Here is a 25,483-nt window from a genome sequence, read left to right on the forward strand (position 1 = left end):
GTTAATATTTCTAGTCATGAGTCTTGTTTTGGGTTTTTTTATATTGATTTAAAGTAATATTTTGTTATACAGCGAAAAGGACAGGCGTCAGTGTTAGCCGTGATCGTCTAGAGGTTAGGACCCCACGTTGTGGCCGTGGTAACCCAGGTTCGAATCCTGGTCACGGCATTGATGTTTTGTACAACTTGTGAATCCATAATCACCTAATTAATAAATTTATTTGAAAACATTTATTTTTAACTTGATCTTTTTTAACATGTATATAGATGACATTGGGTACCAGTTAATATTTCTAGTCATGAGTCTTGTTTTGGGTTTTTTTTATATTGATTTAAAGTAATATTTTTTTATACAGCAAAAAGGACAGGCGTCAGTGTTAGCCGTGATCGTCTAGAGGTTAGGACCCCACGTTGTGGCCGTGGTAACGCAGGTTCGAATCCTGGTCACGGCATTGAGGTTTTGTACAACTTGTGAATCCTTAATCACCTAATTAATAAATGTATTTGAAAACATTTATTTTTAACTTGATCTTTTTTAACATGTATATAGATGACATTGAGTAAGAGTTAATATTTCTAGTCATGAGTCTTGTTTTGGGTTTTTTTATATTGATTTAAAGTAATATTTTGTTATACAGCAAAAAGGACAGGCGTCAGTGTTAGCCGTGATCGTCTAGAGGTTAGGACCCCACGTTGTGGCCGTGGTAACCCAGGTTCGAATCCTGGTCACGGCATTGGTGTTTTGTACAACTTGTGAATCCATAATCACCTAATTAATAAATGTATTTGAAAACATTTATTTTTAACTTGATCTTTTTTAACATGTAAATAGATGACATTGAGTAAGAGTTAATATTTCTAGTCATGAGTCTTGTTTTGTTTTTTTTTTTATATTGATTTAAAGTAATATTTTGTTGTACAGCAAAAAGCAAAGGCGTCAGTGTTAGCCGTGATCGTCTAGAGGTTAGGACCCCCACGTTGTGGCCGTGGTAACCCAGGTGCGAATCCTGGTCACGGCATTGATGTTTTGTACAACTTGTGAATCCTTAATCACCTAATTAATAAATGTATTTGAAAACGTTTATTTTTAACTTGATCTTTTTTAACATGTATATAGATGACATTGGGTACCAGTTAATATTTCTAGTCATGAGTCTTGTTTTGGGTTTTTTTTATATTGATTTAAAGTAATATTTTTTTATACAGCAAAAAGGACAGGCGTCAGTGTTAGCCGTGATCGTCTAGAGGTTAGGACCCCACGTTGTGGCCGTGGTAACCCAGGTTCGAATCCTGGTCACGGCATTGATGTTTTGTACAACTTGTGAATCCTTAATCACCTAATTAATAAATGTATTTGAAAACATTTATTTTTAACTTGATCTTTTTTAACATGTAAATAGATGACATTGAGTAAGAGTTAATATTTCTAGCCATGAGTCTTGTTTTGGGGTTTTTTTATATTGATTTAAAGTAATATTTTTTTATACAGCAAAAAGGACAGGCGTGAGTGTTAGCCGTGATCGTCTAGAGGTTAGGACCCCACGTTGTGGCCGTGGTAACCCAGGTTCGAATCCTGGTCACGGCATTGATGTTTTGTACAACTTGTGAATCCATAATCACCTAATCAATAAATTTGTTTGAACACATTTATTTTTAACTTGATCTTTTTTAACATCTATATAGATGACATTGCGTAACAGTTAATATTTCTAGTCATGAGTCTTGTTTTGGTTTTTTTTTATATTGATTTAAAGTAATATTTTGTTATACAGCAAAAGTGACAGGCGTCAGTGTTAGCCGTGATCGTCTAGAGGTTAGGACCCCACATTGTGGCCGTGGTAACCCAGGTTCGAATCCTGGTCACGGCATTGATGTTTTGTACAACTTGTGAATCCATAATCACCTAATTAAAAAATGTATTTGAAAACATGTATTTTTAACTTGATCTTTTGTAAAATGTATATAGATGACATTGACTAAGAGTTAATATTTCTAGTAATGAGTCTTGTTTTGGGTTTTTTTTATATTGATTTAAACTAATATTTTGTTATACAGCAAAAAGGACAGGCGTCAGTGTTAGCCGTGATCGTCTAGAGGTTAGGACCCCAAATTGTGGCCGTGGTAACCCAGGTTCGAATCCTGGTCACGGCATTGATGTTTTGTACAACTTGTGAATCCATAATCACCTAATCAATAAATTTATTTGAACACATTTATTTTTAACTTGATCTTTTTTAACATCTATATAGATGACATTGCGTAACAGTTAATATTTCTAGTCATGAGTCTTGTTTTGGGTTTTTTTTATATTGATTTAAAGTAATATTTTGTTATACAGCAAGAAGGACAGGCGTCAGTGTTAGCCGTGATCGTCTAGAGGTTAGGACCCCACGTTGTGGCCGTGGTAACCCAGGTTCGAATCCTGGTCACGGCATTGATGTTTTGTACAACTTGTGAATCCTTAATCACCTAATTAATAAATGTATTTGAAAACATGTATTTTTAACTTGATCTTTTTTAACATGTAAATAGATGACATTGAGTAAGAGTTAATATTTCTAGTCATGAGTCTTGTTTTGGGTTTTTTTTTATATTGATTTAAAGTAATATTTTGTTATACAGCAAAAAGGACAGGCGTCAGTGTTAGCCGTGATCGTCTAGAGGTTAGGACCCCACGTTGTGGCCGTGGTAACCCAGGTTCGAATCCTGGTCACGGCATTGGTGTTTTGTACAACTTGTGAATCCATAATCACCTAATTAATAAATGTATTTGAAAACATTTATTTTTAACTTGATCTTTTTTAACATGTAAATAGATGACATTGAGTAAGAGTTAATATTTCTAGTCATGAGTCTTGTTTTGGTTTTTTTTTTATATTGATTTAAAGTAATATTTTGTTGTACAGCAAAAAGCAAAGGCGTCAGTGTTAGCCGTGATCGTCTAGAGGTTAGGACCCCACGTTGTGGCCGTGGTAACCCAGGTGCGAATCCTGGTCACGGCATTGATGTTTTGTACAACTTGTGAATCCTTAATCACCTAATTAATAAATGTATTTGAAAACATTTATTTTTAACTTGATCTTTTTTAACATGTATATAGATGACATTGAGTAAGAGTTAATATTTCTAGTCATGAGTCTTGTTTTGGGTTTTTTTATATTGATTTAAAGTAATATTTTGTTATACAGCAAAAAGGACAGGCGTCAGTGTTAGCCGTGATCGTCTAGAGGTTAGGACCCCACGTTGTGGCCGTGGTAACCCAGGTTCGAATCCTGGTCACGGCATTGATGTTTTGTACAACTTGTGAATCCATAATCACCTAATTAATAAATTTATTTGAAAACATTTATTTTTAACTTGATCTTTTTTAACATGTATATAGATGACATTGGGTACCAGTTAATATTTCTAGTCATGAGTCTTGTTTTGGGTTTTTTTTATATTGATTTAAAGTAATATTTTTTTATACAGCAAAAAGGACAGGCGTCAGTGTTAGCCGTGATCGTCTAGAGGTTAGGACCCCACGTTGTGGCCGTGGTAACCCAGGTTCGAATCCTGGTCACGGCATTGATGTTTTGTACAACTTGTGAATCCTTAATCACCTAATTAATAAATGTATTTGAAAACATTTATTTTTAACTTGATCTTTTTTAACATGTAAATAGATGACATTGAGTAAGAGTTAATATTTCTAGTCATGAGTCTTGTTTTGGGTTTTTTTATATTGATTTAAAGTAATATTTTGTTATACAGCAAAAAGGAAAGGCGTCAGTGTTAGCCGTGATCGTCTAGAGGTTAGGACCCCCACGTTGTGGCCGTGGTAACCCAGGTTCGAATCCTGGTCACGGCATTGATGTTTTGTACAACTTGTGAATCCTTAATCACCTAATTAATAAATGTATTTGAAAACATTTATTTTTAACTTGATCTTTTTTAACATGTATATAGATGACATTGAGTAAGAGTTAATATTTCTAGTCATGAGTCTTGTTTTGGGTTTTTTTATATTGATTTAAAGTAATATTTTGTTATACAGCAAAAAGGACAGGCGTCAGTGTTAGCCGTGATCGTCTAGAGGTTAGGACCCCACGTTGTGGCCGTGGTAACCCAGGTTCGAATCCTGGTCACGGCATTGGTGTTTTGTACAACTTGTGAATCCATAATCACCTAATTAATAAATGTATTTGAAAACATTTATTTTTAACTTGATCTTTTTTAACATGTAAATAGATGACATTGAGTAAGAGTTAATATTTCTAGTCATGAGTCTTGTTTTGGGTTTTTTTATATTGATTTAAAGTAATATTTTGTTATACAGCAAAAAGGACAGGCGTCAGTGTTAGCCGTGATCGTCTAGAGGTTAGGACCCCACGTTGTGGCCGTGGTAACCCAGGTTCGAATCCTGGTCACGGCATTGGTGTTTTGTACAACTTGTGAATCCATAATCACCTAATTAATAAATGTATTTGAAAACATTTATTTTTAACTTGATCTTTTTTAACATGTAAATAGATGACATTGAGTAAGAGTTAATATTTCTAGTCATGAGTCTTGTTTTGGTTTTTTTTTTATATTGATTTAAAGTAATATTTTGTTGTACAGCAAAAAGCAAAGGCGTCAGTGTTAGCCGTGATCGTCTAGAGGTTAGGACCCCCACGTTGTGGCCGTGGTAACCCAGGTGCGAATCCTGGTCACGGCATTGATGTTTTGTACAACTTGTGAATCCTTAATCACCTAATTAATAAATGTATTTGAAAACATTTATTTTTAACTTGATCTTTTTTAACATGTATATAGATGACATTGAGTAAGAGTTAATATTTCTAGTCATTAGTCTTGTTTTGGGTTTTTTTATATTGATTTAAAGTAATATTTTGTTATACAGCAAAAAGGACAGGCGTCAGTGTTAGCCGTGATCGTCTAGAGGTTAGGACCCCACGTTGTGGCCGTGGTAACCCAGGTTCGAATCCTGGTCACGGCATTGATGTTTTGTACAACTTGTGAATCCATAATCACCTAATTAATAAATTTATTTGAAAACATTTATTTTTAACTTGATCTTTTTTAACATGTATATAGATGACATTGGGTACCAGTTAATATTTCTAGTCATGAGTCTTGTTTTGGGTTTTTTTTATATTGATTTAAAGTAATATTTTTTTATACAGCAAAAAGGACAGGCGTCAGTGTTAGCCGTGATCGTCTAGAGGTTAGGACCCCACGTTGTGGCCGTGGTAACCCAGGTTCGAATCCTGGTCACGGCATTGATGTTTTGTACAACTTGTGAATCCTTAATCACCTAATTAATAAATGTATTTGAAAACATTTATTTTTAACTTGATCTTTTTTAACATGTAAATAGATGACATTGAGTAAGAGTTAATATTTCTAGTCATGAGTCTTGTTTTGGTTTTTTTTATATTGATTTAAAGTAATATTTTGTTATACAGCAAAAAGGAAAGGCGTCAGTGTTAGCCGTGATCGTCTAGAGGTTAGGACCCCCACGTTGTGGCCGTGGTAACCCAGGTGCGAATCCTGGTCACGGCATTGATGTTTTGTACAACTTGTGAATCCTTAATCACCTAATTAATAAATGTATTTGAAAACATTTATTTTTAACTTGATCTTTTTTAACATGTATATAGATGACATTGAGTAAGAGTTAATATTTCTAGTCATGAGTCTTGTTTTGGGTTTTTTTATATTGATTTAAAGTAATATTTTGTTATACAGCAAAAAGGACAGGCGTCAGTGTTAGCCGTGATCGTCTAGAGGTTAGGACCCCACGTTGTGGCCGTGGTAACCCAGGTTCGAATCCTGGTCACGGCATTGGTGTTTTGTACAACTTGTGAATCCATAATCACCTAATTAATAAATGTATTTGAAAACATTTATTTTTAACTTGATCTTTTTTAACATGTAAATAGATGACATTGAGTAAGAGTTAATATTTCTAGTCATGAGTCTTGTTTTGGTTTTTTTTTTATATTGATTTAAAGTAATATTTTGTTGTACAGCAAAAAGCAAAGGCGTCAGTGTTAGCCGTGATCGTCTAGAGGTTAGGACCCCCACGTTGTGGCCGTGGTAACCCAGGTGCGAATCCTGGTCACGGCATTGATGTTTTGTACAACTTGTGAATCCTTAATCACCTAATTAATAAATGTATTTGAAAACATTTATTTTTAACTTGATCTTTTTTAACATGTATATAGATGACATTGAGTAAGAGTTAATATTTCTAGTCATGAGTCTTGTTTTGGGTTTTTTTATATTGATTTAAAGTAATATTTTGTTATACAGCAAAAAGGACAGGCGTCAGTGTTAGCCGTGATCGTCTAGAGGTTAGGACCCCCACGTTGTGGCCGTGGTAACCCAGGTTCGAATCCTGGTCACGGCATTGATGTTTTGTACAACTTGTGAATCCATAATCACCTAATTAATAAATTTATTTGAAAACATTTATTTTTAACTTGATCTTTTTTAACATGTATATAGATGACATTGGGTACCAGTTAATATTTCTAGTCATGAGTCTTGTTTTGGGTTTTTTTTATATTGATTTAAAGTAATATTTTTTTATACAGCAAAAAGGACAGGCGTCAGTGTTAGCCGTGATCGTCTAGAGGTTAGGACCCCACGTTGTGGCCGTGGTAACCCAGGTTCGAATCCTGGTCACGGCATTGATGTGTTGTACAACTTGTGAATCCATAATCACTTAATTAATAAATGTATTTGAAAACATTTATTTTTAACTTGATCTTTTTTAACATGTAAATAGATGACATTGAGTAAGAGTTAATATTTCTAGTCATGAGTCTTGTTTTGGGGTGTTTTTATATTGATTTAAAGTAATATTTTTTTATACAGCAAAAAGGACAGGCGTCAGTGTTAGCCGTGATCGTCTAGAGGTTAGGACCCCACGTTGTGGCCGTGGTAACCCAGGTTCGAATCCTGGTCACGGCATTGATGTTTTGTACAACTTGTGAATCCATAATAACCTAATCAATAAATTTGTTTGAACACATTTATTTTTAACTTGATCTTTTTTAACATCTATATAGATGACATTGCGTAACAGTTAATATTTCTAGTCATGAGTCTTGTTTTGGTTTTTTTTTATATTGATTTAAAGTAATATTTTGTTATACAGCAAAAGTGACAGGCGTCAGTGTTAGCCGTGATCGTCTAGAGGTTAGGACCCCACATTGTGGCCGTGGTAACCCAGGTTCGAATCCTGGTCACGGCATTGATGTTTTGTACAACTTGTGAATCCATAATCACCTAATTAAAAAATGTATTTGAAAACATGTATTTTTAACTTGATCTTTTGTAAAATGTATATAGATGACATTGACTAAGAGTTAATATTTCTAGTCATGAGTCTTGTTTTGGGTTTTTTTTATATTGATTTAAACTAATATTTTGTTATACAGCAAAAAGGACAGGCGTCAGTGTTAGCCGCGATCGTCTAGAGGTTAGGACCCCAAATTGTGGCCGTGGTAACCCAGGTTCGAATCCTGGTCACGGCATTGATGTTTTGTACAACTTGTGAATCCATAATCACCTAATCAATAAATTTATTTGAACACATTTATTTTTAACTTGATCTTTTTTAACATCTATATAGATGACATTGCGTAACAGTTAATATTTCTAGTCATGAGTCTTGTTTTGGGTTTTTTTTATATTGATTTAAAGTAATATTTTGTTATACAGCAAGAAGGACAGGCGTCAGTGTTAGCCGTGATCGTCTAGAGGTTAGGACCCCACGTTGTGGCCGTGGTAACCCAGGTTCGAATCCTGGTCACGGCATTGATGTTTTGTACAACTTGTGAATCCATAATCACCTAATTAATAAATGTATTTGAAAACATTTATTTTTAACTTGATCTTTTTTAACATGTAAATAGATGACATTGAGTAAGAGTTAATATTTCTAGTCATGAGTCTTGTTTTGGGTTTTTTTTTATATTGATTTAAAGTAATATTTTGTTATACAGCAAAAAGCAAAGGCGTCAGTGTTAGCCGTGATCGTCTAGAGGTTAGGACCCCCACGTTGTGGCCGTGGTAACCCAGGTGCGAATCCTGGTCACGGCATTGATGTTTTGTACAACTTGTGAATCCTTAATCACCTAATTAATAAATGTATTTGAAAACATTTATTTTTAACTTGATCTTTTTTAACATGTATATAGATGACATTGAGTAAGAGTTAATATTTCTAGTCATGAGTCTTGTTTTGGGTTTTTTTATATTGATTTAAAGTAATATTTTGTTATACAGCAAAAAGGACAGGCGTCAGTGTTAGCCGTGATCGTCTAGAGGTTAGGACCCCACGTTGTGGCCGTGGTAACCCAGGTTCGAATCCTGGTCACGGCATTGGTGTTTTGTACAACTTGTGAATCCATAATCACCTAATTAATAAATGTATTTGAAAACATTTATTTTTAACTTGATCTTTTTTAACATGTAAATAGATGACATTGAGTAAGAGTTAATATTTCTAGTCATGAGTCTTGTTTTGGTTTTTTTTTTATATTGATTTAAAGTAATATTTTGTTATACAGCAAAAAGCAAAGGCGTCAGTGTTAGCCGTGATCGTCTAGAGGTTAGGACCCCCACGTTGTGGCCGTGGTAACCCAGGTGCGAATCCTGGTCACGGCATTGATTTTTTGTACAACTTGTGAATCCTTAATCACCTAATTAATAAATGTATTTGAAAACATTTATTTTTAACTTGATCTTTTTTAACATGTATATAGATGACATTGAGTAAGAGTAAATATTTCTAGTCATGAGTCTTGTTTTGGGTTTTTTTATATTGATTTAAAGTAATATTTTGTTATACAGCAAAAAGGACAGGCGTCAGTGTTAGCCGTGATCGTCTAGAGGTTAGGACCCCACGTTGTAGCCGTGGTAACCCAGGTTCGAATCCTGGTCACGGCATTGATGTTTTGTACAACTTGTGGATCCATAACTACCTAATTAATAAATTTGTTTGAAAACATTTATTTTTAACTTGATCTTTTTTAACATGTATATAGATGACATTGGGTACCAGTTAATATTTCTAGTCATGAGTCTTGTTTTGGTTTTTTTTTTATATTGATTTAAAGTAATATTTTGTTATACAGCAAAAGTGACAGGCGTCAGTGTTAGCCGTGATCGTCTAGAGGTTAGGACCCAACGTTGTGGCCGTGGTAACCCAGGTTCGAATCCTGGTCAGCATTGAGTTTTTGTACAACTTGTGAATCCATAATCACCTAATTAATAAATTTATTTGAAAACATGTATTTTTAACTTTATCTTTTTTAACATGTATATAGATGACATTGGGTACCAGTTAATATTTCTAGTCATGAGTCTTGTTTTGGTTTTTTTTTATATTGATTTAAAGTAATATTTTGTTATACAGCAAAAGTGACAGGCGTCAGTGTTAGCCGTGATCGTCTAGAGGGTAGGACCCAACGTTGTGGCCGTGGTAACCCAGGTTCGAATCCTGGTCAGCATTGAGTTTTTGTACAACTTGTGAATCCATAATCACTTAATTAATAAATTTATTTGAAAACATTTGTTTTTAACGTGATCTTATTTTACATGTATATAGATGACATTGAGTAAGAGTTCATATTTCTAGTCATGAGTCTTGTTTTGGTTTTTTTTTTATAGAGATTTAAAGTAATATTTTGTTATACAGCAAAAAGGACAGGCGTCAGTGTTAGCCGTGATCGTCTAGAGGTTAGAACCCCACGTTGTGGCCGTGGTAACCCAGGTTCGAATCCTGGTCACGGCATTGATGTTTTGTACAACTTGTGAATCCATAATCACCTAATTAATAAATTTATTTGAAAACATTTATTTTTAACTTGATCTTTTTTAACATGTATATAGATGACATTGCGTAACAGTTAATATTTCTAGTCATGAGTCTTGTTTTGGGTTTTTTTTATATTCATTTAAAGTAATATTTTGTTATACAGCAAAAAGGACAGGCGTCAGTGTTAGCCGTGATCGTCTAGAGGTTAGGACCCCACGTTGTGGCCGTGGTAACCCAGGTTCGAATCCTGGTCACGGCATTGATGTTTTGTACAACTTGTGAATCCTTAATCACCTTATTAATAAATGTATTTGAAAACATTTATTTTTAACTTGATCTTTTTTAACATGTAAATAGATTACATTGAGTAAGAGTTAATATTTCTAGTCATGAGTCTTGTTTTGGGTTTTTTTTATATTGATTTAAAGTAATATTTTTTTATACAGCAAAAAGGACAGGCGTCAGTGTTAGCCGTGATCGTTTAGAGGTTAGGACCCCACGTTGTGGCCGTGGTAACCCAGGTTCGAATCCTGGTCACGGCATTGATGTTTTGTACAACTTGTGAATCCTTAATCACCTTATTAATAAATGTATTTGAAAACATTTATTTTTAACTTGATCTTTTTTAACATGTAAATAGATTACATTGAGTAAGAGTTAATATTTCTAGTCATGAGTCTTGTTTTGGGTTTTTTTATATTGATTTAAAGTAATATTTTTTTATACAGCAAAAAGGACAGGCGTCAGTGTTAGCCGTGATCGTCTAGAGGTTAGGACCCCCACGTTGTGGCCGTGGTAACCCAGGTGCGAATCCTGGTCACGGCATTGATGTTTTGTACAACTTGTGAATCCATAATCACCTAATCAATAAATTTATTTGAACACATTTATTTTTAACTTGATCTTTTTTAACATCTATATAGATGACATTGCGTAACAGTTTATATTTCTAGTCATGAGTCTTGTTTTGGGTTTTTTTTATATTGATTTAAAGTAATATTTTGTTATACAGCAAAAAGGACAGGCGTCAGTGTTAGCCGTGATCGTCTAGAGGTTAGGACCCAACGTTGTGGCCGTGGTAACCCAGGTTCGAATCCTGGTCACGGCATTGATGTTTTGTACAACTTGTGAATCCTTACTCACCTAATTAATAAATGTATTTGAAAACATTTATTTTTAACTTGATCTTTTTTAACATGTAAATAGATGACATTGAGTAAGAGTTAATATTTCTAGTCATGAGTCTTGTTTTGGGTTTTTTTTTATATTGATATAAAGTAATATTTTGTTATACAGCAAAAAGCAAAGGCGTCAGTGTTAGCCGTGATCGTCTAGAGGTTAGGACCCCCACGTTGTGGCCGTGGTAACCCAGGTGCGAATCCTGGTCACGGCATTGATGTTTTGTACAACTTGTGAATCCTTAATCACCTAATTAATAAATGTATTTGAAAACATTTATTTTTAACTTGATCTTTTTTAACATGTATATAGATGACATTGAGTAAGAGTTAATATTTCTAGTCATGAGTCTTGTTTTGGGTTTTTTTATATTGATTTAAAGTAATATTTTGTTATACAGCAAAAAGGACAGGCGTCAGTGTTAGCCGTGATCGTCTAGAGGTTAGGACCCCACGTTGTAGCCGTGGTAACCCAGGTTCGAATCCTGGTCACGGCATTGATTTTTTGTACAACTTGTGGATCCATAACTACCTAATTAATAAATTTGTTTGAAAACATTTATTTTTAACTTGATCTTTTTAACATGTATATAGATGACATTGGGTACCAGTTAATATTTCTAGTCATGAGTCTTGTTTTGGTTTTTTTTTATATTGATTTAAAGTAATATTTTTTTATACAGCAGAAGTGACAGGCGGCAGTGTTAGCCGTGATCGTCTAGAGGTTAGGACCCAACGTTGTGGCCGTGGTAACCCAGGTTCGAATCCTGGTCAGCATTGAGTTTTTGTACAACTTGTGAATCCATAATCACCTAATTAATAAATTTATTTGAAAACATGTATTTTTAACTTGATCTTTTTTAACATGTATATAGATGACATTGGGTAACAGTTAATATTTCTAGTCATGAGTCTTGTTTTGGGTTTTTTTTATATTGATTTAAAGTAATATTTTGTTATACAGCAAAAAGGACAGGCGTCAGTGTTAGCCGTGATCGTCTAGAGGTTAGGACCCCACGTTGTGGCCGTGGTAACCCAGGTTCGAATCCTGGTCACGGCATTGATGTTTTGTACAACTTGTGAATCCTTAATCACCTAATTAATAAATGTATTTGAAAACATTTATTTTTAACTTGATCTTTTTTAACATGTAAATAGATGACATTGACTAAGAGTTAATATTTCTAGTCATGAGTCTTGTTTTGGGTTTTTTTATATTGATTTAAAGTAATATTTTGTTATACAGCAAAAAGGAAAGGCGTCAGTGGTAGCCGTGATCGTCTAGAGGTTAGGACCCAACGTTGTGGCCGTGGTAACCCAGGTTCGAATCCTGGTCACGGCATTGGTGTTTTGTACAACTTGTGAATCCATAATCACCTAATTAATAAATGTATTTGAACACATTTATTTTTAACTTGATCTTTTTAAACATCTATATAGATGACATTGCGTAACAGTTAATATTTCTAGTCATCAGTCTTGTTTTGGGTTTTTTTTATATTGATTTAAAGTAATATTTTGTTATACAGCAAAACGGACAGGCGTCAGTGTTAGCCGTGATCGTCTAGAGGTTAGGACCCCACGTTGTGGCCGTTGAAACCCAGGTTCGAATCCTGGTCACGGCATTGATGTTTTGTACAACTTGTGAATCCTTAATCACCTAATTAATAAATGTATTTGAAAACATTTATTTTTAACTTGATCTTTTTTAACATGTAAATAGATGACATTGAGTAAGAGTTAATATTTCTAGTCATGAGTCTTGTTTTGGTTTTTTTTTAAATATTTATTTAAAGTAATATTTTGTTATACAGCAACAACGAAAGGCGTCAGTGGTAGCCGTGATCGTCTAGAGGTTAGGACCCCACGTTGTGGCCGTGGTAACCCAGGTTCGAATCCTGGTCACGGCATTGATGTTTTGTACAACTTGTGAATCCTTAATCACCTAATTAATAAATGTATTTGAAAACATTTATTTTTAACTTGATCTTTTTTAACATGTAAATAGATGACATTGAGTAAGGGTTAATATTTCTAGTCATGAGTCTTGTTTTGGTTTTTTTTTTATAGTGATTTAAAGTAATATTTTGTTATACAGCAAAAAGGACAGGCGTCAGTGTTAGCCGTGATCGTCTAGAGGTTAGGACCCCACGTTGTGGCCGTGGTAACCCAGGTTCGAATCCTGGTCACGGCATTGATTTTTTGTACAACTTGTGAATCCATAATCACCTAATCAATAAATTTATTTGAACACATTTATTTTTAACTTGATCTTTTTTAACATCTATATAGATGACATTGCGTAACAGTTAATATTTCTAGTCATGAGTCTTGTTTTGGGTTTTTTTTATATTGATATAAAGTAATATTTTGTTATACAGCAAAAAGGACAGGCGTCAGTGTTAGCCGTGACTGTCTAGAGGTTAGGACCCCACGTTGTGGCCGTGGTAACCCAGGTTCGAATCCTGGTCACGGCATTGATGTTTTGTACAACTTGTGAATCCTTAATCACCTAATTAATAAATGTATTTGAAAACATTTATTTTTAACTTGATCTTTTTTAACATGTAAATAGATGACATTGAGTAAGAGTTAATATTTCTAGTCATGAGTCTTGTTTTGGGTTTTTTTTTATATTGATTTAAAGTAATATTTTGTTATACAGCAAAAAGGACAGGCGTCAGTGTTAGCCGTGATCGTCTAGAGGTTAGGACCCCCACGTTGTGGCCGTGGTAACCCAGGTGCGAATCCTGGTCACGGCATTGATGTTTTGTACAACTTGTGAATCCTTAATCACCTAATTAATAAATGTATTTGAAAACATTTATTTTTAACTTGATCTTTTTTAACATGTATATAGATGACATTGAGTAAGAGTTAATATTTCTAGTCATGAGTCTTGTTTTGGGTTTTTTTATATTGATTTAAAGTAATATTTTGTTATACAGCAAAAAGGACAGGCGTCAGTGTTAGCCGTGATCGTCTAGAGGTTAGGACCCCACGTTGTAGCCGTGGTAACCCAGGTTCGAATCCTGGTCACGGCATTGATGTTTTGTACAACTTGTGGATCCATAACTACCTAATTAATAAATTTGTTTGAAAACATTTATTTTTAACTTGATCTTTTTTAACATGTATATAGATGACATTGGGTACCAGTTAATATTTCTAGTCATGAGTCTTGTTTTGGTTTTTTTTTATATTGATTTAAAGTAATATTTTGTTATACAGCAAAAGTGACAGGCGTCAGTGTTAGCCGTGATCGTCTAGAGGTTAGGACCCAACGTTGTGGCCGTGGTAACCCAGGTTCGAATCCTGGTCAGCATTGAGTTTTTGTACAACTTGTGAATCCATAATCACCTAATTAATAAATTTATTTGAAAACATGTATTTTTAACTTGATCTTTTTTAACATGTATATAGATGACAATTTTTTACAGTTAATATTTCTAGTCATGAGTCTTGTTTTGAGTTTTTTTTTATATTGATTTAAAGTAATATTTTGTTATACAGCAAAAATGACAGGCGTCAGTTTTAGCCGTGATCGTCTAGAGGTTAGGACCCCACGTTGTGGCCGTGGTAACCCAGGTTCGAATCCTGGTCACGGCATTGATGTTTTGTACAACTTGTGAATCCATAATCACCTAATTAAAAAAATGTATTTGAAAACATGTATTTTTAACTTGATCTTTTGTAAAATGTATATAGATGACATTGACTAAGAGTTAATATTTTTAGTCATGAGTCTTGTTTTGGGTTTTTTTTTATATTGATTTAAAGTAATATTTTGTTATACAGCAAAAAGCAAAGGCGTCAGTGTTAGCCGTGATCGTCTAGAGGTTAGGACCCCCACGTTGTGGCCGTGGTAACCCAGGTGCGAATCCTGGTCACGGCATTGATGTTTTGTACAACTTGTGAATCCTTAATCACCTAATTAATAAATGTATTTGAAAACATTTATTTTTAACTTGATCTTTTTTAACATGTATATAGATGACATTGAGTAAGAGTTAATATTTCTAGTCATGAGTCTTGTTTTGGGTTTTTTTATATTGATTTAAAGTAATATTTTTTTATACAGCAAAAAGGACAGGCGTCAGTGTTAGCCGTGATCGTCTAGAGGTTAGGACCCCACGTTGTAGCCGTGGTAACCCAGGTTCGAATCCTGGTCAGCATTGAGTTTTTGTACAACTTGTGAATCCATAATCACCTAATTAATAAATTTATTTGAGAACAGGTATTTTTAACTTGATCTTTTTTAACATGTATATAGATGACATTGGGTAACAGTTAATATTTCTAGTCATGAGTCTTGTTTTGGGTTTTTTTATATTGATTTAAAGTAATATTTTGTTATACAGCAAATTGGGACAGGCGTCAGTGTTAGCCGTGATCGTCTAGAGGTTAGGACCCCACGTTGTAGCCGTGGTAACCCAGGTTCGAATCCTGGTCAGCATTGATGTTTTGTACAACTTGTGAATCCTTAATCACCTAATTAATAAATGTATTTGAAAACATTTATTTTTTACTTGATCTTTTTTAACATGTAAATAGATGACATTGAGTAAGAGTAAATATTTCTAGTCATGAGTCTTGTTTTGGGTTTTTTTTATATTGATTTAAAGTAATATTTTGTTATACAGCAAAAAGGACAGGCGTCAGTGTTAGCCGTGATCGTCTAGAGGTTAGGACCCCACGTTGTGGCCGTGGTAACCCAGGTTCGAATCCTGGTCACGGCATTGATGTTTTGTACAACTTGTGAATCCATAATCACCTAATTAAAAAAATGTATTTGAAAACATGTATTTTTAACTTGATCTTTTGTAAAATGTATATAGATGACATTGACTAAGAGTTAATATTTCTAGTCATGAGTCTTGTTTTGGGTTTTTTTATATTGATTTAAAGTAATATTTTGTTATACAGCAAAAAGGAAAGGCGTCAGTGGTAGCCGTGATCGTCTAGAGGTTAGGACCCCACGTTGTGGCCGTGGTAACCCAGGTTCGAATCCTGGTCACGGCATTGATGTTTTGTACAACTTGTGAATCCATAATCACCTAATTAATAAATTTATTTGAAAACATGTATTTTTAACTTGATCTTTTTTAACATGTATATAGATGACATTGAGTAAGAGTTAATATTTCTAGTCATGAGTCTTGTTTTGGTTTTTTTTTATATTGATTTAAAGTAATATTTTGTTATACAGCAAAAAGGACAGGCGTCAGTGTTAGCCGTGATCGTCTAGAGGTTAGGACACCACGTTGTGGCCGTGGTAACCCAGGTTCGAATCCTGGCACGGCATTGATGTTTTGTACAACTTGTGAAACCTTAATCACGTAATTAATAAATGTATTTGAAAACATGTATTTTTAACTTGATCTTTTGTAAAATGTATATAGATGACATTGACTAAGAGTTAATATTTCTAGTCATGAGTCTTGTTTTGGGTTATTTTATATTGATTTAAAGTAATATTTTGTTATACAGTAAAAAGGGCAGGCGTCAGTGTTAGCCGTGATCGTCTAGAGGTTAGGACCCCACGTTGTGGCCGTGGTAACCCAGGTTCGAATCCTGGTCACGGCATTGATGTTTTGTACAACTTGTGAATCCATAATCACCTAATTAAAAAAATGTATTTGAAAACATGTATTTTTAACTTGATCTTTTGTAAAATGTATATAGATGACATTGACTAAGAGTTAATATTTCTAGTCATGAGTCTTGTTTTGGGTTTTTTTATATTGATTTAAAGTAATATTTTTTATACAGCAACAGTGACAGGCGTCAGTGTTAGCCGTGATCGTCCAGAGGTTAGGACCCCACGTTGTGGCCGTGGTAACCCAGGTTCGAATCCTGGTCACGGCATTGATGTTTTGTACAACTTGTGAATCCATAATCACCTAATTAAAAAATGTATTTGAAAACATTTTTTTTTGACTTGATCTTTTTTAACATGTATGTAGATGACATTGAGTAAGAGTTTATATTTGTAGTCATGAGTCTTGTTTTGGGTTTTTTGTTAATATTGATTTAAAGTAATATTTTGTTATACAGCAAAAAGGACAGGCGTCAGTGTTAGCCGTGATCGTCTAGAGGTTAGGACCCCACGTTGTGGCCGTGGTAACCCAGGTTCGAATCCTGGTCACGGCATTGATGTTTTGTACAACTTGTGAATCCATAATCACCTAATTAATAAATGCATTTGAACACATTTATTTTTAACTTGATCTTTTTTAAAATCTATATAGATGACATTGCGTAACAGTTAATATTTCTAGTCATCAGTCTTGTTTTGGGTTTTTTTTATATTGATTTAAAGTAATATTTTGTTATACAGCAAAAAAGACAGGCGTCAGTGTTAGCCGTGAGCGTCTAGAGGTTAGGACCCCACGTTGTGGCCGTGGTAACCCAGGTTCGAATCCTGGTCACGGCATTGATGTTTTGTACAACTTGTGAATCCTTTATCACCTAATTAATAAATTTATTTGAAAACATTTATTTTTAACTTGATCTTTTTTAACATGTAAAAAGATGACATTGAGTAAGAGTTAATATTTCTAGTCATGAGTCTTGTTTTGGGTTTTTTTTTATATTGATTTAAAGTAATATTTTGTTATACAGCAAAAAGCACAGGCGTAAGTGTTAGCCGTGATCGTCTAGAGGTTAGGACCCAACGTTGTGGCCGTGGTAACCCAGGGTGTAATCCTGGTCACGGCATTGATGTTTTGTACAACTTGTGAATCCATAATCACCTAATTAACAAATGCATTTGAAAACATTTATTTTTAACTTGATCTTTTTTAAAATGTATATAGATTACATTGAGTAAGAGTTAATATTTCTAGTCAGGAGTCTTGTTTTGGGTTTTTTTATATTGATTTAAAGTAATATTTTTTTTTATACAGCAAAAGTGACAGGCGTCAGTGTTAGCCGTGATCGTCTAGAGGTTAGGACCCAACGTTGTCGCCGTGGTAACCCAGGTTCGAATCCTGGTCAGCATTGATGTTTTGTACAACTTGTGAATCCATAATCACCTAATTAATAAATTTATTTGAAAACATGTATTTTTAACTTGATCTTTTTTTACATGTATATAGATGACATTGGGTAACAGTTAATATTTCTAGTCATGAGTCTTGTTTTGGGTTTTTTTTATATTGATTTAAAGTAATATTTTGTTATACAGCAAAAAGGACAGGCGTCAGTGTAAGCCGTGATCGTCTAGAGGTTAGGACCCCACGTTGTGGCCGTGGTAACCCAGGTTCGAATCCTGGTCACGGCATTGATGTTTTGTACAACTTGTGAATCCATAATCACCTAATTAATAAATTTATTTGAAAACATTTATTTTTAACTTGATCTTTTTTAACATGTAAATAGATGACATTGAGTAAGAGTTAATATTTCTAGTCATGAGTCTTGTTTTGGGTTTTTTTTTTAATATTGATTTAAAGTAATATTTTGTTATACAGCAAAAAGGGACAGGCGTCAGTGTTAGCCGTGATCGTCTAGAGGTTAGGACCCCACGTTGTGGCCGTGGTAACCCAGGTTCGAATCCTGGTCACGGCATTGATGTTTTGTACAACTTGTGAATCCATAATCACCTAATTAATAAATGTATTTGAAAACATTTATTTTTAACTTGATCTTTTTTTACATCTATATAGATGACATTGCGTAACAGTTAATATTTCTAGTCATCAGACTTGTTTTGGGTTTTTTTTATATTGATTTAAAGTAATATTTTGTTTTACAGCAAAAAGGACAGGCGTCAGTGTTAGCCGTGATCGTCTAGAGGTTAGGACCCCACGTTGTGGCTGTGGTAACCCAGGTTCGAATCCTGGTCACGGCATTGTACAACTTGTGAATCCTTAATCACCTAATTAATAAATGTATTTGAAAACATGTATTTTTAACTTGATCTTTTTTAACATGTAAATAGATGACATTGAGTAAGAGTTAATATTTCTAGTCATGAGTGTTGTTTTGGTTTTTTTTTTAATATTGATTTAAAGTAATATTTTGTTATACAGCAAAAAGGACAGGCGTCAGTGTTAGCCGTGATCGTCTAGAGGTTAGGACCCCACGTTGTGGCCGTGGTAACCCAGGTTCGAATCCTGGCACGGCATTGATGTTTTGTACAACTTGTGAATCCATAATCACCTAATTAATAAATGTATTTGAAAACATTTATTTTTAACTTGATCTTTTTTAACATGTATATAGCTGACATTGAGTAAGAGTTCATATTTCTAGTCATGAGTCTTGTTTTGGTTTTTTTTTATATTGATTTAAAGTAATATTTTGTTATACAGCAAAAAGGACAGGCGTCAGTGTTAGCCGTGATCGTCTAGAGGTTAGGACCCCACGTTGTGGCCGTGGTAACCCAGGTTCGAATCCTGGTCACGGCATTGATGTTTTGTACAACTTGTGAATCCATAATCACCTAATTAATAAATTTATTTGAACACATTTATTTTTAACTTGATCTTTTTTAACATCTATATAGATGACATTGGGTACCAGTTAATATTTCTAGTCATGAGTTTTGTTTTGGGTTTTTTTTAAATTGATTTAAAGTAATATTTTGTTATACAGCAAAAAGGACAGGCGTCAGTGTTAGCCGTGATCGTCTAGAGGTTAGGACTCCACGTTGTGGCCGTGGTAACCCAGGTTCGAATCCTGGCACGGCATTGATGTTTTGTACAACTTGTGAAACCTTAATCACCTAATTAATAAATGTATTTGAAAACATGTATTTTTAACTTGATCTTTTGTAAAATGTATATAGATGACATTGACTAAGAGTTAATATTTCTAGTCATGAGTCTTGTTTTGGGTTATTTTATATTGATTTAAAGTAATATTTTGTTATACAGTAAAAAGGGCAGGCGTCAGTGTTAGCCGTGATCGTCTAGAGGTTAGGACCCCACGTTGTGGCCGTGGTAACCCAGGTTCGAATCCTGGTCACGGCATTGATGTTTTGTACAACTTGTGAATCCTTAATAACCTTATTAATAAATGTATTTGAAAACATTTATTTTTAACTTGATCTTTTTTAACATGTAAATAGATTACATTGAGTAAGAGTTAATATTTCTAGTCATGAGTCTTGTTTTCGGGTTTTTTTATATTGATTTAAAGTAATATTTTGTTATACAGCAAAAAGGACAGGCGTCAGTGTTAGCCGTGATCGTCTAGAGGTTAGGATCCCACGTTGTGGCCGTGGTAACCCAGGTTCGAATCCTGGTCACGGCATTGATGTTTTGTACAACTTGTGAATCCATAATCACCTAATCAATAAATTTATTTGAACACATTTATTTTTAACTTGATCTTTTTTAACATCTATATAGATGACATTGCGTAACAGTTAATATTTCTAGTCATGAGTCTTGTTTTGGGTTTTTTTTTATATTGATTTAAAGTAATATTTTGTTATACAGCAAAAAGCAAAGGCGTCAGTGTTAGCCGTGATCGTCTAGAGGTTAGGACCCCCACGTTGTGGCCGTGGTAACCCAGGTGCGAATCCTGGTCACGGCATTGATGTTTTGTACAACTTGTGAATCCTTAATCACCTAATTAATAAATGTATTTGAAAACATTTATTTTTAACTTGATCTTTTTTAACATGTATATAGATGACATTGAGTAAGAGTTAATATTTCTAGTCATGAGTCTTGTTTTGGGTTTTTTTATATTGATTTAAAGTAATATTTTGTTATACAGCAAAAAGGACAGGCGTCAGTGTTAGCCGTGATCGTCTAGAGGTTAGGACCCCACGTTGTAGCCGTGGTAACCCAGGTTCGAATCCTGGTCACGGCATTGATGTTTTGTACAACTTGTGGATCCATAACTACCTAATTAATAAATTTGTTTGAAAACATTTATTTTTAACTTGATCTTTTCTAACATGTATATAGATGACATTGGGTACCAGTTAATATTTCTAGTCATGAGTCTTGTTTTGGTTTTTTTTTATATTGATTTAAAGTAATATTTTGTTATACAGCAAAAGTGACAGGCGTCAGTGTTAGCCGTGATCGTCTAGAGGTTAGGACCCAACGTTGTGGCCGTGGTAACCCAGGTTCGAATCCTGGTCAGCATTGAGTTTTTGTACAACTTGTGAATCCATAATCACCTAATCAATAAATTTATTTGAACACATATATTTTTAACTTGATCTTTTTTAACATCTATATAGATTACATTGCGTAACAGTTAATATTTCTAGTCATGAGTCTTGTTTTGGTTTTTTTTTATATTGATTTAAAGTAATATTTTGTTATACAGCAAAAGTGACAGGCGTCAGTGTTAGCCGTGATCGTCTAGAGGTTAGGACCCCACATTGTGGCCGTGGTAACCCAGGTTCGAATCCTGGTCACGGCATTGATGTTTTGTACAACTTGTGAATCCATAATCACCTAATCAATAAATTTATTTGAACACATTTATTTTTAACTTGATCTTTTTTAACATCTATATAGATGACATTGCGTAACAGTTAATATTTCTAGTCATGAGTCTTGTTTTGGGTTTTTTTTTATATTGATTTAAAGTAATATTTTGTTATACAGCAAAAAGCAAAGGCGTCAGTGTTAGCCGTGATCGTCTAGAGGTTAGGACCCCACGTTGTGGCCGTGGTAACCCAGGTTCGAATCCTGGTCACGGCATTGATGTTTTGTACAACTTGTGAATCCTTAATCACCTAATTAATAAATGTATTTGAAAACATTCATTTTTAACTTGATCTTTTTTAACATGTAAATAGATGACATTGAGTAAGATTTAATATTTCTAGTCATGAGTCTTGTTTTCGGTTTTTTTTATATTGATTTAAAGTAATATTTTGTTATACAGCAAAAAGGACAGGCGTCAGTGTTAGCCGTGATCGTCTAGAGGTTAGGACCCCACGTTGTGGCCGTGGTAACCCAGGTTCGAATCCTGGTCACGGCATTGATGTTTTGTACAACTTGTGAATCCATAATCACCTAATTAATAAATTTATTTGAAAACATTTATTTTTAACTTGATCTTTTTTAACATGTATATAGATGACATTGCGTAACAGTTAATATTTCTAGTCATCAGTCTTGTTTTGGGTTTTTTTTATATTGATTTAAAGTAATATTTTGTTATACAGCAAAAAGGACAGGCGTCAGTGTTAGCCGTGATCGTCTAGAGGTTAGGACCCCACGTTGTGGCCGTGGTAACCCAGGTTCGAATCCTGGTCACGGCATTGATGTTTTGTACAACTTGTGAATCCATAATCACCTAATTAATAAATTTATTTGAACACATTTATTTTTAACTTGATCTTTTTTAACATCTATATAGATGACATTGCGTAACAGTTAATATTTCTAGTCATCAGTCTTGTTTTGGGTTTTTTTTATATTGATTTAAAGTAATATTTTGTAATACAGCAAAAAGGACAGGCGTCAGTGTTAGCCGTGATCGTCTAGAGGTTAGGACCCCACGTTGTGGCCGTGGTAACCCAGGTTCGAATCCTGGTCACGGCATTGATGTTTTGTACAACTTGTGAATCCATAATCACCTAATTAATAAATGTATTTGAAAACATGTATTTTTAACTTGATCTTTTTTACCATGTAAATAGATGACATTGAGTAAGAGTTAATATTTCTAGTCATGAGTCTTGTTTTGGGTTTTTTTATATTGATTTAAAGTAATATTTTGTTATACAGTAAAAAGGGCAGGCGTCAGTGTTAGCCGTGATCGTCTAGAGGTTAGGACCCCACGTTGTGGCCGTGGTAACCCAGGTTCGAATCCTGGTCACGGCATTGATGTTTTGTACAACTTGTGAATCCTTAATAACCTTATTAATAAATGTATTTGAAAACATTTATTTTTAACTTGATCTTTTTTAACATGTAAATAGATTACATTGAGTAAGAGTTAATATTTCTAGTCATGAGTCTTGTTTTCGGTTTTTTTTATATTGATTTAAAGTAATATTTTGTTATACAGCAAAAAGGACAGGCGTCAGTGTTAGCCGTGATCGTCTCGAGGTTAGGATCCAACGTTGTGGCCGTGGTAACCCAGGTTCGAATCCTGGTCAGCATTGATGTTTTGTACAACTTGTGAATCCATAATCACCTAATTAATAAATTTATTTGAAAACATTTATTTTTAACTTGATCTTTTTTAACATGTATATAGATGACATTGGGTAACAGTTAATATTTCTAGTCATGAGTCTTGTTTTGGGTTTATTTTATATTGATTTAAAGTAATATTTTGTTATACAGCAAAAAGGACAGGCGTCAGTGTTAGCTTTGATCGTCTAGAGGTTAGGACCCCACGTTGTGGCCGTGGTAACCAAGGTTCGAATCCTGGTCACGGCATTGATGTTTTGCACAACTTGTGAATCCAAAATCACCTAATTAATAAATTTATTTGAACACATTTATTTTTAACTTGATCTTTTTTAACATCTATATAGATGACATTGCGTAACAGTTAATATTTCTAGTCATGAGTCTTGTTTTGGGTTTTTTTTATATTGATTTAAAGTAATATTTTGTTATACAGCAAAAAGGACAGGCGTCAGTGTTAGCCGTGATCGTCTAGAGGTTAGGACCCCACGTTGCGGCCGTGGTAACCCAGGTTCGAATCCTGGTAACGGCATTGATGTTTTGTACAACTTGCGAATCCTTAATCACCTAATTAATAAATGTATTTGAAAACATTTATTTTTAACTTGATCTTTTATAACATGTAAATAGATGACATTGAGTAAGAGTTAATATTTCTAGTCATGAGTTATGTTTTGGTTTTTTTTTTATATTGATTTAAAGTAATATTTTGTTATACAGCAAAAAGCACAGGCGTCAGTGTTAGCCGTGATCGTCTAGAGGTTAGGACCCCACGTTGTGGCCGTGGTAACCCAGGGTGTAATCCTGGTCACGGCATTGATGTTTTGTACAACTTGTGAATCCATAATCACCTAATTAACAAATGCATTTGAAAACATTTATTTTTAACTTGATCTTTTTTAACATGTATATAGATGACATTGAGTAAGAGTTAATATTTCTAGTCATGAGTCTTGTTTTGGGTTTTTTTTTATATTTATTTAAAGTAATATTTTGTTATACAGCCAAAAGGACAGGCGTCAGTGTTAGCCGTGATCGTCTAGAGGTTAGGACCCCACGTTGTGGCCGTGGTAACCCAGGTTCGCATCCTGGTCACGGCATTGATGTTTTGTACAACTTGTGAATCCATAACTACCTAATTAATAAATTTATTTGAAAACATTTATTTTTAACTTGATCTTTTTTAACATGTATATAGATGACATTGGGTACCAGTTAATATTTCTAGTCATGAGTCTTGTTTTGGGTTTTTTTTTTAATATTGATTTAAAGTAATATTTTGTTATACAGCAAAAAGGACAGGCGTCAGTGTTAGCCGTGATCGTCTAGAGGTTAGGACCCCACGTTGTGGCCGTGGTAACCCAGGTTCGAATCCTGGTCACGGCATTGATGTTTTGTACAACTTGTGAATCCATAATCACCTAATTAATAAATGTATTTGAAAACATTTATTTTTAACTTGATCTTTTTTAACATCTATATAGATGACATTGCGTAACAGTTAATATTTCTAGTCATCAGTCTTGTTTTGGTTTTTTTTTATATTGATTTAAAGTAATATTTTGTTTTACAGCAAAAAGGACAGGCGTCAGTGTTAGCCGTGATCGTCTAGAGGTTAGGACCCCACGTTGTGGCCGTGGTAACCCAGGTTCGAATCCTGGTCACGGCATTGATGTTTTGTACAACTTGTGAATCCTTAATCACCTAATTAATAAATGTATTTGAAAACATTTATTTTTAACTTGATCTTTTTTAACATGTAAATAGATGACATTGAGTAAGAGTTAATATTTCTAGTCATGAGTCTTGTTTTCAGTTTTTTTATATTGATTTAAAGTAATATTTTGTTATACAGCAAAAAGCACAGGCGTCAGTGTTAGCTGTGATCGTCTAGAGGTTAGGACCCCACGTTGTGGCCGTGGTGACCCAGGTTCGAATCCTGGTCACGGCATTGATGTTTTGTACAACTTGTGAATCCTTAATCACCTAATTAATAAATGTATTTGAAAACATTTATTTTTAACTTGATCTTTTTTAACATGTATATAGATGACATTGAGTAAGAGTTAATATTTCTGGTCATGAGTCTTGTTTTGGGTTTTTTTATATTGATTTAAAGTAATATTTTGTTATACAGCTAGAAGGACAGGCGTCAATGTTAGCCGTGATCGTCTAGAGGTTAGGACCCCACGTTGTGGCCGTGGTAACCCAGGTTCGAATTCTGGTCACGGCATTGATGTTTTGTACAACTTGTGAATCCTTAATCACCTAATTAATAAATGTATTTGAAAACATTTATTTTTAACTTGATCTTTTATAACATGTAAATAGATGACATTGAGTAAGAGTTAATATTTCTAGTCATGA

General features: G+C 34.0%; 44 non-coding genes across 44 annotated transcripts; all 44 read left to right on the forward strand.

Annotated features, from left to right (window-relative positions):
* Positions 1-96: 96 nt before the first annotated feature.
* Trnah-gug (transfer RNA histidin (anticodon GUG)) lies at positions 97-168 on the forward strand. The gene has a single exon. It is a non-coding gene; the product is annotated as a tRNA-His (tRNA).
* Positions 169-661: 493 nt separating this feature from the next.
* Trnah-gug (transfer RNA histidin (anticodon GUG)) lies at positions 662-733 on the forward strand. The gene has a single exon. It is a non-coding gene; the product is annotated as a tRNA-His (tRNA).
* Positions 734-1,229: 496 nt separating this feature from the next.
* Trnah-gug (transfer RNA histidin (anticodon GUG)) lies at positions 1,230-1,301 on the forward strand. The gene has a single exon. It is a non-coding gene; the product is annotated as a tRNA-His (tRNA).
* Positions 1,302-1,512: 211 nt separating this feature from the next.
* Positions 1,513-1,584, forward strand: Trnah-gug (transfer RNA histidin (anticodon GUG)). The gene has a single exon. It is a non-coding gene; the product is annotated as a tRNA-His (tRNA).
* A 777-nt stretch (positions 1,585-2,361) lies between these two features.
* Positions 2,362-2,433, forward strand: Trnah-gug (transfer RNA histidin (anticodon GUG)). The gene has a single exon. It is a non-coding gene; the product is annotated as a tRNA-His (tRNA).
* A 212-nt stretch (positions 2,434-2,645) lies between these two features.
* On the forward strand, positions 2,646-2,717 carry Trnah-gug (transfer RNA histidin (anticodon GUG)). The gene has a single exon. It is a non-coding gene; the product is annotated as a tRNA-His (tRNA).
* Positions 2,718-3,211: 494 nt separating this feature from the next.
* Positions 3,212-3,283, forward strand: Trnah-gug (transfer RNA histidin (anticodon GUG)). Its single transcript has one exon. It is a non-coding gene; the product is annotated as a tRNA-His (tRNA).
* A 211-nt stretch (positions 3,284-3,494) lies between these two features.
* On the forward strand, positions 3,495-3,566 carry Trnah-gug (transfer RNA histidin (anticodon GUG)). Its single transcript has one exon. It is a non-coding gene; the product is annotated as a tRNA-His (tRNA).
* Positions 3,567-4,059: 493 nt separating this feature from the next.
* On the forward strand, positions 4,060-4,131 carry Trnah-gug (transfer RNA histidin (anticodon GUG)). Its single transcript has one exon. It is a non-coding gene; the product is annotated as a tRNA-His (tRNA).
* Positions 4,132-4,341: 210 nt separating this feature from the next.
* Positions 4,342-4,413, forward strand: Trnah-gug (transfer RNA histidin (anticodon GUG)). Its single transcript has one exon. It is a non-coding gene; the product is annotated as a tRNA-His (tRNA).
* A 495-nt stretch (positions 4,414-4,908) lies between these two features.
* On the forward strand, positions 4,909-4,980 carry Trnah-gug (transfer RNA histidin (anticodon GUG)). The gene has a single exon. It is a non-coding gene; the product is annotated as a tRNA-His (tRNA).
* Positions 4,981-5,191: 211 nt separating this feature from the next.
* Trnah-gug (transfer RNA histidin (anticodon GUG)) lies at positions 5,192-5,263 on the forward strand. Its single transcript has one exon. It is a non-coding gene; the product is annotated as a tRNA-His (tRNA).
* Positions 5,264-5,756: 493 nt separating this feature from the next.
* On the forward strand, positions 5,757-5,828 carry Trnah-gug (transfer RNA histidin (anticodon GUG)). Its single transcript has one exon. It is a non-coding gene; the product is annotated as a tRNA-His (tRNA).
* A 779-nt stretch (positions 5,829-6,607) lies between these two features.
* On the forward strand, positions 6,608-6,679 carry Trnah-gug (transfer RNA histidin (anticodon GUG)). Its single transcript has one exon. It is a non-coding gene; the product is annotated as a tRNA-His (tRNA).
* A 211-nt stretch (positions 6,680-6,890) lies between these two features.
* On the forward strand, positions 6,891-6,962 carry Trnah-gug (transfer RNA histidin (anticodon GUG)). Its single transcript has one exon. It is a non-coding gene; the product is annotated as a tRNA-His (tRNA).
* Positions 6,963-7,739: 777 nt separating this feature from the next.
* Positions 7,740-7,811, forward strand: Trnah-gug (transfer RNA histidin (anticodon GUG)). Its single transcript has one exon. It is a non-coding gene; the product is annotated as a tRNA-His (tRNA).
* Positions 7,812-8,306: 495 nt separating this feature from the next.
* Trnah-gug (transfer RNA histidin (anticodon GUG)) lies at positions 8,307-8,378 on the forward strand. The gene has a single exon. It is a non-coding gene; the product is annotated as a tRNA-His (tRNA).
* Positions 8,379-8,873: 495 nt separating this feature from the next.
* Positions 8,874-8,945, forward strand: Trnay-gua (transfer RNA tyrosine (anticodon GUA)). Its single transcript has one exon. It is a non-coding gene; the product is annotated as a tRNA-Tyr (tRNA).
* Positions 8,946-10,003: 1,058 nt separating this feature from the next.
* Trnah-gug (transfer RNA histidin (anticodon GUG)) lies at positions 10,004-10,075 on the forward strand. The gene has a single exon. It is a non-coding gene; the product is annotated as a tRNA-His (tRNA).
* Positions 10,076-11,419: 1,344 nt separating this feature from the next.
* On the forward strand, positions 11,420-11,491 carry Trnay-gua (transfer RNA tyrosine (anticodon GUA)). Its single transcript has one exon. It is a non-coding gene; the product is annotated as a tRNA-Tyr (tRNA).
* A 491-nt stretch (positions 11,492-11,982) lies between these two features.
* Positions 11,983-12,054, forward strand: Trnah-gug (transfer RNA histidin (anticodon GUG)). Its single transcript has one exon. It is a non-coding gene; the product is annotated as a tRNA-His (tRNA).
* A 778-nt stretch (positions 12,055-12,832) lies between these two features.
* Positions 12,833-12,904, forward strand: Trnah-gug (transfer RNA histidin (anticodon GUG)). Its single transcript has one exon. It is a non-coding gene; the product is annotated as a tRNA-His (tRNA).
* Positions 12,905-13,116: 212 nt separating this feature from the next.
* Trnah-gug (transfer RNA histidin (anticodon GUG)) lies at positions 13,117-13,188 on the forward strand. Its single transcript has one exon. It is a non-coding gene; the product is annotated as a tRNA-His (tRNA).
* A 778-nt stretch (positions 13,189-13,966) lies between these two features.
* Trnay-gua (transfer RNA tyrosine (anticodon GUA)) lies at positions 13,967-14,038 on the forward strand. The gene has a single exon. It is a non-coding gene; the product is annotated as a tRNA-Tyr (tRNA).
* A 493-nt stretch (positions 14,039-14,531) lies between these two features.
* Trnah-gug (transfer RNA histidin (anticodon GUG)) lies at positions 14,532-14,603 on the forward strand. Its single transcript has one exon. It is a non-coding gene; the product is annotated as a tRNA-His (tRNA).
* Positions 14,604-15,661: 1,058 nt separating this feature from the next.
* On the forward strand, positions 15,662-15,733 carry Trnah-gug (transfer RNA histidin (anticodon GUG)). The gene has a single exon. It is a non-coding gene; the product is annotated as a tRNA-His (tRNA).
* Positions 15,734-15,944: 211 nt separating this feature from the next.
* Trnah-gug (transfer RNA histidin (anticodon GUG)) lies at positions 15,945-16,016 on the forward strand. Its single transcript has one exon. It is a non-coding gene; the product is annotated as a tRNA-His (tRNA).
* Positions 16,017-16,508: 492 nt separating this feature from the next.
* On the forward strand, positions 16,509-16,580 carry Trnah-gug (transfer RNA histidin (anticodon GUG)). The gene has a single exon. It is a non-coding gene; the product is annotated as a tRNA-His (tRNA).
* Positions 16,581-16,790: 210 nt separating this feature from the next.
* Positions 16,791-16,862, forward strand: Trnah-gug (transfer RNA histidin (anticodon GUG)). The gene has a single exon. It is a non-coding gene; the product is annotated as a tRNA-His (tRNA).
* A 213-nt stretch (positions 16,863-17,075) lies between these two features.
* On the forward strand, positions 17,076-17,147 carry Trnah-gug (transfer RNA histidin (anticodon GUG)). The gene has a single exon. It is a non-coding gene; the product is annotated as a tRNA-His (tRNA).
* Positions 17,148-18,207: 1,060 nt separating this feature from the next.
* On the forward strand, positions 18,208-18,279 carry Trnah-gug (transfer RNA histidin (anticodon GUG)). The gene has a single exon. It is a non-coding gene; the product is annotated as a tRNA-His (tRNA).
* A 215-nt stretch (positions 18,280-18,494) lies between these two features.
* Trnah-gug (transfer RNA histidin (anticodon GUG)) lies at positions 18,495-18,566 on the forward strand. Its single transcript has one exon. It is a non-coding gene; the product is annotated as a tRNA-His (tRNA).
* A 770-nt stretch (positions 18,567-19,336) lies between these two features.
* Positions 19,337-19,408, forward strand: Trnah-gug (transfer RNA histidin (anticodon GUG)). Its single transcript has one exon. It is a non-coding gene; the product is annotated as a tRNA-His (tRNA).
* A 492-nt stretch (positions 19,409-19,900) lies between these two features.
* On the forward strand, positions 19,901-19,972 carry Trnah-gug (transfer RNA histidin (anticodon GUG)). The gene has a single exon. It is a non-coding gene; the product is annotated as a tRNA-His (tRNA).
* A 211-nt stretch (positions 19,973-20,183) lies between these two features.
* Trnah-gug (transfer RNA histidin (anticodon GUG)) lies at positions 20,184-20,255 on the forward strand. Its single transcript has one exon. It is a non-coding gene; the product is annotated as a tRNA-His (tRNA).
* A 495-nt stretch (positions 20,256-20,750) lies between these two features.
* Trnay-gua (transfer RNA tyrosine (anticodon GUA)) lies at positions 20,751-20,822 on the forward strand. Its single transcript has one exon. It is a non-coding gene; the product is annotated as a tRNA-Tyr (tRNA).
* Positions 20,823-21,598: 776 nt separating this feature from the next.
* Trnah-gug (transfer RNA histidin (anticodon GUG)) lies at positions 21,599-21,670 on the forward strand. Its single transcript has one exon. It is a non-coding gene; the product is annotated as a tRNA-His (tRNA).
* A 211-nt stretch (positions 21,671-21,881) lies between these two features.
* Positions 21,882-21,953, forward strand: Trnah-gug (transfer RNA histidin (anticodon GUG)). Its single transcript has one exon. It is a non-coding gene; the product is annotated as a tRNA-His (tRNA).
* Positions 21,954-22,164: 211 nt separating this feature from the next.
* On the forward strand, positions 22,165-22,236 carry Trnah-gug (transfer RNA histidin (anticodon GUG)). The gene has a single exon. It is a non-coding gene; the product is annotated as a tRNA-His (tRNA).
* Positions 22,237-22,447: 211 nt separating this feature from the next.
* Trnah-gug (transfer RNA histidin (anticodon GUG)) lies at positions 22,448-22,519 on the forward strand. Its single transcript has one exon. It is a non-coding gene; the product is annotated as a tRNA-His (tRNA).
* A 210-nt stretch (positions 22,520-22,729) lies between these two features.
* On the forward strand, positions 22,730-22,801 carry Trnah-gug (transfer RNA histidin (anticodon GUG)). Its single transcript has one exon. It is a non-coding gene; the product is annotated as a tRNA-His (tRNA).
* A 1,629-nt stretch (positions 22,802-24,430) lies between these two features.
* Trnah-gug (transfer RNA histidin (anticodon GUG)) lies at positions 24,431-24,502 on the forward strand. The gene has a single exon. It is a non-coding gene; the product is annotated as a tRNA-His (tRNA).
* A 211-nt stretch (positions 24,503-24,713) lies between these two features.
* On the forward strand, positions 24,714-24,785 carry Trnah-gug (transfer RNA histidin (anticodon GUG)). The gene has a single exon. It is a non-coding gene; the product is annotated as a tRNA-His (tRNA).
* Positions 24,786-24,995: 210 nt separating this feature from the next.
* Positions 24,996-25,067, forward strand: Trnah-gug (transfer RNA histidin (anticodon GUG)). The gene has a single exon. It is a non-coding gene; the product is annotated as a tRNA-His (tRNA).
* Positions 25,068-25,483: the final 416 nt, after the last annotated feature.

Source organism: Euprymna scolopes, chromosome 40 (genome assembly GCF_053919585.1).
Source record: "Euprymna scolopes isolate OS-2025 chromosome 40, ASM5391958v1, whole genome shotgun sequence".
NCBI classification, from domain to species: domain Eukaryota; kingdom Metazoa; phylum Mollusca; class Cephalopoda; order Sepiida; family Sepiolidae; genus Euprymna; species Euprymna scolopes.